We start from the raw sequence: 13,788 nt of genomic DNA, 5'->3' as shown, positions 1-13,788 counted from the left end.
TGAGTTAAACCGCTAGTTACAGTTTTTGGTTATTAAAAACCGAAACCGAGCCGTTGAAATTACATAAATACACCTTAAACTCATTTAGTTGAAGCAAAAAACTTAATGTGGTAAATTAGAACTTGAGAGATTATAATCTATAAGCATGCATCAGAAACCTTAAAAGTACAGTTTCTACTTAATCTGCACTTGGTTTTATATATAAAAAAAAGGATCTCAAAGGTGCAGCTGGTACACACACTGAATATCATATATAAACCATGAACAGTCATAAAATTTATCATCTGAATCAATTGGTCAAATGACCAATTTTCCCTTTAAGCTAAACCAGGCGTATATACCACAATAAAACAACAATTTCCGAAGGCAAAAAAGCTAGCAAAAAGTAGTACCAACAGTTGAACATATTAATCCAGATAAAGTCAACAAGTTATAAAGTAAATTCTGACAAACCAATATAAACATAATAAAACAAATAAATTGCACTTACATTGTTAACAACCACACTCGGTACTTCCCGGCTGAGTCTAACACTACAAAATTACAAACAATATAATTATAAGACATAATTAAGGTTTTTAGTGATTTATAAACAAGAATATAGTAGAGTTAATTAAAAATGTCCATAATTTATGCTTATAACATGCTGTCAAGAATACAAAAAATATTACTTCTCAACCTGCAGTTGACCCAGATGACTTTTACCCGCATGTTCTGGAAATAATGGTGAGATCATGTAACACTAAGAGTCAGCTTAAATTCCTTATCAGATATTAACAGTTTGACGTTACCAAAAAAACATCATCCATAATGATTAACCAATGATTTGGTTAAGTCATAACTGATAAACCAAAATTTGTGTGATGATTTTTTGGTTATATATGTGTTATAACTTAATTAGCCTAATTGAAGCAACATTGATAGAAAACAACTAAGTGTGGTTTAAAATATAGTTTCTATTGACATTAGGAAGATAAAACGTTTTAAACCTATTAAAAATTGCAAATCAAATATGAGGAACACGTTCATATATCATACAGTTTTTGTAACATTGTAATTTTCATTCATATTGATAAGTTGATAATATTAATATTAAGTCTTACATATTTATCCACTCTATAAAACCAAACTATAAAACCAAATTATAATATAACATTCATATCTCAAAACTTTAGTTATTAACAAAAGTATAGTTTTTTTTAACCAAAGTTTAAGATATTGGTTAACCAAAACTCACTTAACCAAAATTTGTTGGTTCCGGTTAACCAAAAGTGTTATGGTTACGGTTTTGGGCCAAAACCAATACACGCACACCCCTACAATTCACATGTCAATCACAATAAATAACAAAAAAAAAAATCTGTAATATTCTTACATTCAAATCAAAATTGTTAGTTGAAGAAGGTCGGCTGAAATTCAAAGCTTTTCTATGAGAATCTACCACAAGAGGAGCCATACTTGACAGTTTTAGTCCCTATCATAAAATTAGTTAAGAGTTGTTCCACCACTTTCCGACAAAAATATTTTACAGTGGATAGCTAACACAATAATACTGTAGAAGTCCCTTGCTCAAAGTCTTTTCGAAACAACCTGATACATATTGAAGTCTCGTCCCACAAAAATAAAATATAAAAGAAACATTGATGTTACTAATAATTACAAAATATGAATGTGTTGCATAATAATTGCATATATAAGCTTAAGGCAAAGTTAATTTTCATACAAAACCCAATTATATTGTCAATTAAAGAACGTGCAATAGAACTCCAGTTTATGGGGCGCTGTATATATACATTGTTTGAGCCTTGAATTGACGATTCCAGTTCGACAAGGTGCATTCTGATGAAAAGATTACAAGTAGTTGAGAAAGCTATGTCTTACTCATCGTAGTTGCCGTATTTGCAAAATTACCAGCCGTCCAAGTTACAATGAATTATATTTTCATGTTACCCATCTCCTATTGCTTCAATTCTACTTTCAGATCTATAAGCCACCTCTTATTTCTAAAAACCTTCCGCCTAGCCTTACCCTGCCTTAAAAGATTGTAAACTAAACAGATTAGTATTACCAAATTACCATAATTGAGATCCCCAATTAAATATTCCATAGATAAGAATAATAAAATTTCTTCTTATAGAACCACGAATCAGAAATAATGATACAAAATCGCCGCTTACATCATACTAAGTAAGCATACGATACCTGACGGGGTCAAATCTGATGTCATAACAAAATACAATCGAGGTTATGTACGAACAGTCTAACATAACATAAGTTATTCTAATTGGAAGACAACGATATATATGCTCTATCTAAGAAGGAAAATAGCTCAATAATTGATAAACGAATAACCACAACTCACAATCGGTGGATGAACAACCACAAGCTCACAAAATAGCTCAATGATTTATTGAGCTATCATCATTTTCGTTTCCCTAATTCCCTTATTATATGCTCTACCTATATTAGTTACAATTAAACCTCTGAGTCAATTAAACTAGATAATACTTTAAATTAAGCACTACGGAAACAATAATAATAAACATCTCACTAGCAATCAATAATTCACAACCAAAAATAGTTATAAGTATGCTTCTAGGTCAAGTTAAACATATATAGAACTTCAATTTCAGTACTAATCAAAAACTTAAAGGTAAATCGAGATGAAAATAGTTACAAATCCGAAAAATTAAGTGAATAAAATAGATTTACCATTCGGAGCCCTTGAAAGCGACCTTGGCAGAGAAAGAATCAAGCATCGACATCTCAATCTCGCTTTGAATGTTCTTGTACGTGTTACTATGTGATCGTTTAATAAGTTCGCTCCAACTCATTTCATCATGATATCGAAAACTAGCACTAGATCATCTACAATTGTTGATTGTACCCCTAAGACCAAAAACTGATATTTACTGGCAATTATGTTTCAGAATTCAACATTAAAAAACAAAAAAAAAATTGTATGCTCTACCTAAGAAGGAAAATATCTCAATGAGTTCTTGAGCTGTCATCATTTTTCGTTTCCCTAATTCCCTTATTATATGCTCTACCTATATCGGTTCCAATTAAACCTTTAAGGCATTTAAACTAGATATAAAGAAACAATAATAATAAACATCTCACTAGAAATCAACAATTCACAACCAAAAACAGTTATAAGTATGCTTCTAGGTCAAGTTAAACATATATAGAACTTTAGTTTCAGTACTAACCAACAAACTAAATGTAAATCGAGATGAAAAGAGTTACAAATCCGAAGAATTAAGCGAATAAACTAGATTTACCATTCGGAGCCCTTAAAAGCAACCTTGGCAGAGAAAGAATCAAGCATCGGCATCTCAATCTCCCTTTGAATGTTCTTGTACGTGTTACTATATGATCGTTTAATAAGTTCGCTCCAACTCGTATCATCATGATATTGAAAACTTTCCCTAGATCATCTACAACTATTGATTGCACCCCAAAGACCAAAAACTCATTCACTGTCAATTATGTTTCAGAATTCAACATTTAGAAAACAAAAAAAATTGTTTTAGAAATAACTTAACAATCTATTATTAAGCCCTAAACAATTAATAGTAGAATAAGGTAAAACTGAAGACATGTATCTCAAAGAAGATGAAATCCTTCAAAAATTCCTTCAATAGACTCAAAACTTTGTTTCAATTCTCCAAAATTCCGACGTTCGTGGCTAGTGGTGGTGTCAGAATGACGTAGTGGTGATGGCGTTCGTGGCTGGTGCCGATGATGTTTGGAGATGAACAGCCGGATGTGATGTTTTTAGAGAAGAGAGAAAGAAGAGCTTGTGGTTTTGGTATTTATTAGGTCAAAATGGGTCTTGGTCCCTTGGATATATGACACGCATATATGGCGGGGATTAGAGTTTTTAATTTCTGAGTGAATTATGACTCACATATATGACAAGTAGACCTATTTTTGCTATTTATGACACTTGTTTAATGACACAAAAATGAATGCCATAAATCTTCTAATTTTCAAAAATTATAACATTGTATTAATGACTCGCACAATTGCACGCCATAAATCGACGCGTGTTATTGTGCGCATGTCATGGAAGCCTTTTTTTCTAGTAATTAACCAAATTTCAATAATGATTTACACCTTAACAAACCATAATCATTTACACCTTAATTATCCTTAACCAACCATAACATTGCAAAATTTTATTAAAAATATCCATATTTATTACGAACTAAGGTACCACTAGTTGCATTCAAGCCAATTAGAAGCAATGAAATTAATCAAGAAAAAGACAATGATCAAGAAAACATTAATCAACATATACACTTGCTCATTATAAAACATTGATCAACACAACAGTTAGATATTAATAGGCATCAATATTGTACATAGGATTGACACCTACTCGATCATATCTTCACAGTGTCCTCTTTCCCACCGAATGTCGAACCTCAGGTTTAACCAAAAGTTGAATACCACCCCTAGTCCTTAGATCAGTTAGATGAAACTCAAGGTGGCGTTTACCTTGATTCGAGCTACACAGGAATTTGTTACATTAATCAAGAGGTATTAGCTATACTAATCAAGATTAATTTAACCTCTAACGGTTTCTATTCCAATGGCGGTGTTGATTGATAACTGCATTTTAAGGAAGGGGCGGCGTACTAGAGATCAGGCATTGAGGTTCCCTTTACAAGACTCTTCGAAGACTAAACACCAACTTCAAAAAAGGTTTTTTTTCTCCTTGAAATAGTATAATTTGCGTCAAATGGTTGGAGGCTGAAATCCATTCGTTAATTATTTCCTGTAAAAGGCATTTAAAACTAAATATCAATCTCTAATTTAACACCTTTTGGGATTATGAGGAACTAATTTTAAGTCTCCCATACTAAAGATCAGCCTCCATATATCTTCGCCAATTTTTCATTTCAATGGGTGAACATTTTAGATAAAATTATAGTAGACAAAAAGATTCCCGTCAAAATCTTTCATAATACACACATATTTGTGACTAAAACTTGGTCTCAAATAAGGTGTCAAAGTACAAGTGACTGATTATCATCACTAGCATAAGTCTCAAAAAAGTCATTCGTCAATATCAGCAACAATTGATTAACAAGTTTCATATACTACGTATCTGAAAATGATATATCGTTCCTTGATAATTTAGTCACCAATTATCACTTTTTTGTAGTGTGTTCCCTCACCCTTATCCTTTTTTTTAACAAAACTGTTATCGAGGGTAACTCAAATTTACCCTGCAAAGTCAACCCTTGAGTGGAAATCAGTAGTGGATTAAACACAGATTTGGCGAGGGATGTGTAGATCTCAAACTAATGTGAGAGAAGGGTTTCATGCAACTGAAATGATGAGGAGGAAATGGATGAAGTGACGTGGTGGATGTTAGGATTAAACACACACATGAACCGAATACAACACACAAAAGCAACGAACACGGGGATTTAACGTGGTTCGGTCAAAACTGACCTACGTCCACTGGTGGCAACTAGATATTATTTATTGAGTGACAAATAGTTACAAGTACATAGCGTTGTTTAAATATATATTAAACTAGGGTTTGTGAATTATTGACCAACAAATCCAAACCAGCTCGGGCTTCGATCAGGCCACCCTACAACCGTCTGCCCTTTGGACTTCAAATAATAAACCGAGCCACACAAGGCCTACGAACCCAACAATCTCCCACTCGGAGGCCTTGAGCACTCTCGTCTACACTCCTGATTATACTTCTGTAATCTGAACATTAAACATCTTCTAGTTGCCACCACATTATCATCAATTAACCTGAAGGCCCGTTGAAGCTCCCTGGAGTTCCAACATATCAGTCACGGTTAAACATGCCCATGACTCGTTCTCTGTCCCTACCAGCTCCCACTGAAACAAACTACCAGATCCTGAGATACCCTGAGAACAAACACTCTCCAAATTCAACAAGTAATCTACCGGAGAGACTTTTACAGCTGGAATACTGGTTTTTTAATCCATTGTCAACCTGGAACTATAACTGAACATGACACGTGCTCCCACTATCACGATGTCCTTCAACTGATTTAACTTTCCTAGCTCTTTCGTCATGATTCTTCACTTGGCTCTGGGTTTGTTACTTGCAAAACGAACCTTCTTCTGCCCACATGATTCTGTAAACCAGACTTTGTCTTTCACCAAAACTGGATCCACTCCTTTCAGTGACATATCGACCATATACAACGAACCCATTTTCTTGCCACGAGTAACCACAAGATTCCCTTTGACTACCTTTCACTGCTCATTCCCGAACTTAACATCGTAACTGAAATCAAACGTTTCTTCAAACTTGGAATAACCATTACATCTTTCAAAGTCCAAGAAGTACAGTTGGAGTTATCAGATCAAAATCTCCCACACCCCTAACCTCTAGAATATCATCGTTTGCTAGTCTAACCTTTCAAAAATCCCCAAACTTTAGATTTTTCATCGTTTCACTACAGTGAGTGGCATGAAACTATGCACCAAAATCCATCACCCAATCAATAACGTTACTCTCAACACTGCAAACCAAAATCTCATCCCTACTGACCCCGTCATCTGTGTTGTCTTCTGTCACGTTCCCCGCTTTTTTTACCACTCGGACACTAATTCCTGAAGTATTCTTTCTCTTTACAACCCCAGCATTCAATATCTTTACGAGTCCTAGATTGGCTCCTCTCACTGCCTCATTGTTTTCCCCTACCTCTGCCTTCTGTGACTAACATATTTCCCGATGATTCATCTGAACCTCTGCGTCTTGAATCTTCTACAAGAATCAAATCCCAAATCCCATCAAAGGTAATTTTGTAGATGAACTACAAACTGCAGTCACTGTTTGAGACCAACTGTCGGGCAAAGAGGATAACAACAAAAAACCTTGAGCTTCATCATCAAAATTAATGTTGACTGATACTAAGAAGGACATGATCGAATTAAGGTTATTAACATGCATTGTAATTGACCCACCCTCTTTCATTTTTGCTGTCACTAGCTCTCGGATAAGATATTATTCGTTGCCGAAGGCTTCTCATACATGTTAGATAGTGCATCCATCATACCACGGGCTGTGTCTTTCATGATATTAAACGCCACATCTTCCGACAATGACAATGTAATACAAGCCCTAGCTTTCTTGTCTAACTTCTTCTAATATTTATCTGACAACTTTTCTGGTTTTTCATCCTCAAGAACTACATTTAAATCTTTCTGACAAAGTAGCACTTCAATCTGCATCTTCCACTAACCAAACTTGGTCCATCAAACTTCTGTATCAAAACCTTTCCGCCTTCCGACATGACAATGATTAAAAAGGAAGTCTGGATAAAAATATGAGATAGACACAACAATGGCACGAGCCTGAATTTAACAGCTATTCTACTGAACTCTGTTAAACATTCAACCTAGTTAATCATAGCGGAATAACGAACTAAAACTCGGAAACTAAAATTTTACACTGAAACCTGACAAACAAAGTTGGCACTGGTTTTGGTTTCTTTAACGCTTCTTCTGATTGACAACGGTTCTTCAACAAAAATAGAATCTTAATTCAACTGTTCTTGGACCCGAACGCTGTTGTCAAACAAACGGTCAAGTTTTGATCAAAGAACCCCTTAGTTAACACACCAAACGAATAAAATAAAGACTCTGGTGTACAAAAAAATTCCCTTTTTCCTTGGTGTGAACTCCAAGACCAAAAAATAATAATAATAAATTTTCTTTCTTCTTCGTCTTTCTGGTCGAATGCAACGACAAACAAAAAAGGTGAAATATTTCCGTTTCGTTCTTCGACAATCCGGTGATCCAAAAGAAAGGAACTTGCACGACCTTTAAATTCCAAAAAGAAAGGAACTTGCACGGCCTTTAAATTCTGCCCGAACCCTTACACTGCGTTTTCGAGTTTTTAATTAAAAGAAAGGAAAGCATAAGATTGGATAGGATGGGAGAAGAAAAGAAAGTACATGCATATAATGCATTCTCAAGTTTAATGAAAAATGAAAGAAATGGGAAGAAAAGAAATGGTTAATTACATTCTTTAGTTTAAATGAAAGGAAATGAAAAGAAAAAAATGTGTAGTTTTACAAATATAGTCATTTTAAAACAATTATTAGATGTAGATTGAAGGGTAAAGTGATAATTTTAAATATTTATCCTTTCCTTTCTTTCCAAATCATGCTAAATTGACAAGAAAACTTTGGGACTTAAAACACCCAAGTTTTCATATCATTTCCTATCATTTCTTTTATAAAAAAAACCTCAAGAATGAAGATTCAAATTAAAATCTTATCATTTCCTTTCTTATCTCATTGAAAAAAAACTCAAGAATTAAACGGCGGGACACTGTGGTTATGCTGGTGGTATTAAACGGAATTCCGGCATGGGGAACCCTACACAGCGGTGACAGTGTAGACTGCCGGCTTCTTCATCTTTCGAAACATAACATCAACAAACGAACGTCGATGGCTGGGAACAATCCCTAACCGACTATGACCTCGACCAACCGAATATGACGGAACCCTAGCTCCGACTTCAGGTGCGACGGGGATGAGTGGAACTGGTTCAACGTGTTCTCATATGATCCAAACCTAAGCTCTTGATACCACTTGTTAGGATTAGACACACACACGCACCGAACACAACACATGAAAGCAATAAACGAACACGAGGATTTATTGTGGTTTGGTCTAAACTGACTTACGTCCACGGGTGGCAACTAGATATTTTTTATTGAGTGACAAATAGTTACAGGTATATAGCATTGTTTAAATAGAGATTGAACTAATGTTTGTACATTATTGACCAAGAAATCCAAACCGGACCGGGCTTCGGTCTAGCCATCCTTCACTCGTCCGCCCTTTAGACTTCAGATAATAAACCAGGCCACACAAGACCTACGAACCCAACTGTGGAAATTAGTAGTGGAGATGGAGGTGATATTGACGGTAGTGGTGGTGTGACGGTACCAGCACAAATAATGTGATGTGGAGTTATTTCAATTTTTTTTTATGTTTTTATGGTTTTCGTACTTTTAATATTCTTTTTTTTCATTAAAAGGTGAGAATATTTCCATCGTTCAATGAAAACTAAAAGATAAATCTAACAGAGCGTCAGTTGTCGAAGACGTAAAGGGTTTAAAATCGAAACCACCGTGATGAAAAGAGGTTAAAAATACATTTTATACTAAAAATAGTTAAAATGGTCAAATCTACTTAACTCAGAATATTAAGTAAAATGTTTCTTTTCGTTTTATGTATTTTGATACATCTCAGGTTTTAGTGAGCTTTAAACTATACATTTTTCATAGATAACTTGGGAATCATTTTTGCGTCCCAAATTGGAAGGATAAACCATGTAATCACAATTCTTTTTTTCTTTTTCTGTTAGAACGTGATCACAAATCATTTTAATCCAAAAATGCACCGTAACTTTGAGATGCCAAATTTTGAAAAATACAAATATGTCACCAATGCATCTACCTACACTAGAAATATGAACAGTAAACTAATATTGTTCTCTTTCTATGATCGGAATGAACAGCCTTGATGCATATATTAGTCTACTCTACTAAGATGGATAGGAGGAAACCAAATTACGAGGTATACAAGAAGAATTCTTCCAAGCTCTAGAATGCATCTTTAGAATCTCCTTGGCTTTCTCACTAGTCTTACTCCCACAATAATCTACTTGTAACAGAAGGCATAGCTTTCCCACCACACCCACCTGCAACATCTCTTGAACTACACTCACATTCCCGGAAAACCTAGCCACCGAATGAAGTATCCTCACCGCTCTCTCGCCTGTTACCGGCGAAACACGAAAGATTTTCTTCGAGACAACAGCTAAACCCGCGCCATGTTTAAGAAATTCTGCACGGCCGTCCGCACACAAACAAAGCTGGTGTAACAACATTAACACCGTCTCTGTCATCCTCTTATCATTATTGTCTAAAAGGATGTCCACCAATACCGGAACAGCTCCAGCATCCACTGTCTTTACCCTATTCCTCCCCCATGGACAAACTGCAATTAATATTTTCAATGCAGCTTTGGTCGCCTTTAGTGAAACTTGGTTAACCAAGATACGCGTAAACTCAGTGAAGAACTGAGGCTTTAGTGACATCATTTGAACAGGCTCTGCCACCTCCATAATGTACATAAGCAGTAAGACAGCGTAAGTGCGTGACTCGTCATTAGCGGCGTGTTGCATCATGTGAGTCAACGCTTCAACAAACTCATCGTTCTTTTCAAACAACGCCTTAAGGCCGGTTTGGGATAAACGAAGGTGGTAAAGGATGCTAACCGCTTCATCGACCACAGTCTCAAACCCCGAAAGTTCTCCGGCAAGCGGTGATGAGGTCACATCACTGCTAGGGTTTTTAATAATACAATTAGCTAGGTATTCAGCTGCTCCAACTGCTTCGACTGAGCGTTTATTCATATCACTCTCCAACACGATTGTTTTAAGTCTTTTTAAACACTTCATCTGCAATTGTGGAGACTTTGAATCTTGTAGAAGCTTTAATATTTGGGATTTGGATATAGGAAGTCGTGGAGTGGGAAATCTTTCAAACCCGAACGGGGCGTTAATTGTGCACCAAGATTGGATCAATCTACGAAGGGTGTGGTTCGGGATGAGCTCTATATCGGTAAGGGTTTGTTTGGTTATGGGGCAAGTGTTGTTCTTTTTGTTGGACAGCCATTTCTCGATGGATTCGCGATCATATGTGATCCCAGTAGAAAGTGTTACAGGGTCTTTCATGATATCAAGAGAAATTGGGCATACAAAAAAAGAAGGAATATCTATTCCTTTTTTGGAATCACTCATCATATGACTGGTAAAGATTCTAGATTTGGGTTCTCTTGTGAATTTTGAATAAACTTATGAAGAAAATAATGATTATGAAATTTGAAGTTTCTGAATTTATACACAGGCAATAAAAAAAGTCAAAACACCATAAAGGTCAAACTAGTTGTGGTCAAAGGGTGGATGTTGGACTTTTCAATAAAGAGATTCCAAGTAGGCACAACTTGGCAGTAGTTTTCGAACTGAAGTGTGTGGGCTGTGTGTTGGATGGATAAGCACACTTATGGATGATAACAGTTTTCTTATTTTAAAAATAACACACGTTTAAAGTATTTAATAATTCAAGACTTATTTAGAAAATAACATTTTTTTATTTTATAAGAAAAGTTGCATTCGGATCTTTTTATCTAACTTTTAAAAATTAGTAATACTTGATTTCCATTGGCAACTTTATTTATGTAAACATTATTTGATGACTTCGTTATGTGTCACTGTTGATTTCCAGTACTATCTTCTTTTAACCTCTGCCGGTATTGCACGATGAGATCGGGTTGTACCTGTATCTGTACCCGGAAAAACCTGTATTTCAAATCAGTAAATTTTGGTATTTATATCCGTACATGAATTATATGGTATGGGTATGGGTATGGGTACGGGTACAAATACTTTGGGTATGGAACTAGCTTTGGTGCCCCTTTATTCTTTTTTTTAAATCTCCACTAAACTAGTTATCAGTAACGGTACCGACATTCAATTATCTATAATACCCAAACTGTAATACCACAACCAAAACATAATATCAATACTAAAAATGAAACAAATCACACATAATATAAAATCCATTTAAAATCAAGAAAGTAAAACAAAAACATGTAAAGTATCAAAAATTTCTTTATCAAAATGTTTATAACAAAATTAACTTATACAAAGAAAGTTAACATTTGTTTAAACTTCGCTAGTCATCTTTCCATTTTTCCTTTTCCGTTTCTTTGTTTATTACTTTCTAAATTTCTATATAAAAACAAGAAAGAAAGTTAATACAAGTTATTTAATGATATACACAATTACACATACATGAAATAAAAGTATACGGGTACACAATATATGAATATATGTATATAGATTGAGAATGAACTTATTCAACTGATATATTATCTTTTGAAAATCTCGATTGAAAGTTAAGTTATAAGTGTTGGAAACCTAATAAAAGCCCCTACATATTCTAAACGGGTACTAGTACTCGTAATACCTGTACTTGTACTCGTACCTATGAAATAGCGATATGCTCAGACGTCTTCTTGGCTTCAACACAAGCCATGCAATCTAACGAACCCAGAATGATATAATTAGGGGTGTCAATCGTGTCGGGTTGGCGGGTTGATGGGTTTCGGGTTGGCGGGTTAGCATCTTGAGATTCTTCAACCTGAACCCAACCCATGTATTTATTTGTGTCATGTTGTGTTGACCCATTTAAATTAGTGTCGTACGTGTTCGGGTTGTGTTTTTCGTCAACCCATTTTACGTTCATATGCGAATATCAGTAATACTTATTGACTTAGTAATAAACTACACAATTAGTTACCCTTATTCCTTATTCGTATAAAACTGGTTAATAATTTGTGATACATCTAATTGTTTTTGTATATTAATATTTCATTCTCAATTAATGAACTTAGACTCAAATATTTGGTTCAATATAAGAATAAACAAATAGAAATAACCAAAAAATAAGCGGATAAAACTAATGAAATAAAAATGTTGAAAACAAAAAGTAGATAAAAGTATTTTAAAAAGAATTTAGTTTTACTTTTAAAAGTTAATTGATTTATGAAAAATTAAAAATTTATGTATTTAACTTTAAAATTTAAAACTTCTTACCTCTAAAATCAGAATATCATTTTTTAAAAATCTTAAGGTTAATAAGTCAACCCACTTTTTAATAGGTTGGATTCGGGTTGACCCATTTCTAAATTTGTCGGGTTTGAGTTGAACTATTTAAGGAAACGGGTCGTGTCAGCCGACTCAAAACATATATTTTTTCATATCGAGTTTTGGGTTCCGTCAGAAATTAACCCCCTAGATATGATCATACACGTGCCACTAATTAAGAAACTTTTGGCCAATTTTTTTTTGTTGAATCAACTATTTCGTTTATTAAAAAACGAATGAGAAATAGATGATGTTGACTTTGAAGTTACTAAAAGTCAATCATGTTCTCTACCCCAATTAGTACTCCACGTACTTTTTACTTTTTCTTTGAACAAACTTTAGCTACCGACATATGTCACCGGTCATCAGTTTTGGACTTTTTATTATCACGAAGCTTATAAAACACTCAAAAATTGCTATATAATTCATTTATAAAAGCTTTTTTATAAATTAAATACCATTCCTGATAAAAGATTTAAAATCGTATAATAAAGTCTAACCCACCATTACATTATTTAATCTTTAATAAGGTTACGTCTTATGGACTAACTAGAGTTCTCTAGTTAAAACGTCACGTAAAGCCTAAACAGAAAATCATTAATTAACCAACACTTTAGCATATGTGTTACGAACTAACTAGAAAATAAACCAAATAAAAGAAAAATATATGAAAAAGGTTTAATCGGTGCATTTTGAAGTAGTCTAATAGAAAAGGTGTGGGCTAGTTTTTCTTTTCTTATATATTTTTTTCCCGTAATGTTTATAAATACACGTGATAAACTTATACTCCCTTTATCTAATTAAAAGTGTCATGGTTTTAAAAATACAAAGTTCAAGTTAAATTGAATAATTACTTTTTTTGCTAACTAAATGACAATAATGTCAATGGAAATTGGGTCCATCAATATTGTTTATTAATGTTAGTTGTGTTTGTCTAAGGGTAAACTTTGAAATTGGCTAATAAATTTTGAAAGTGAACGTTGTAATTAAACAAATAAAAAAAGAAATTATGGACGCTTTAATTGGACGGATGAAATATTATAAAACAAA

At 34.1% G+C, this 13,788-nt stretch overlaps 1 pseudogene; it reads right to left on the bottom strand.

The window, feature by feature from the left end:
* Positions 1–9,266: 9,266 nt before the first annotated feature.
* Positions 9,267–10,958, bottom strand: LOC143532820 (E3 ubiquitin-protein ligase PUB22 pseudogene; annotated as a pseudogene).
* Between the last annotated feature and the right edge of the window lie 2,830 nt (positions 10,959–13,788).

Source organism: Bidens hawaiensis, unplaced genomic scaffold, assembly GCF_021521415.1.
Source record: "Bidens hawaiensis isolate Kalapana, Puna unplaced genomic scaffold, B.hawaiensis_p1.1 tig00000702_1, whole genome shotgun sequence".
NCBI lineage: Eukaryota > Viridiplantae > Streptophyta > Magnoliopsida > Asterales > Asteraceae > Bidens > Bidens hawaiensis.
Note: the sequence above shows the minus strand (reverse complement) of the source record. Positions and strands in the feature narration are given on the sequence as shown.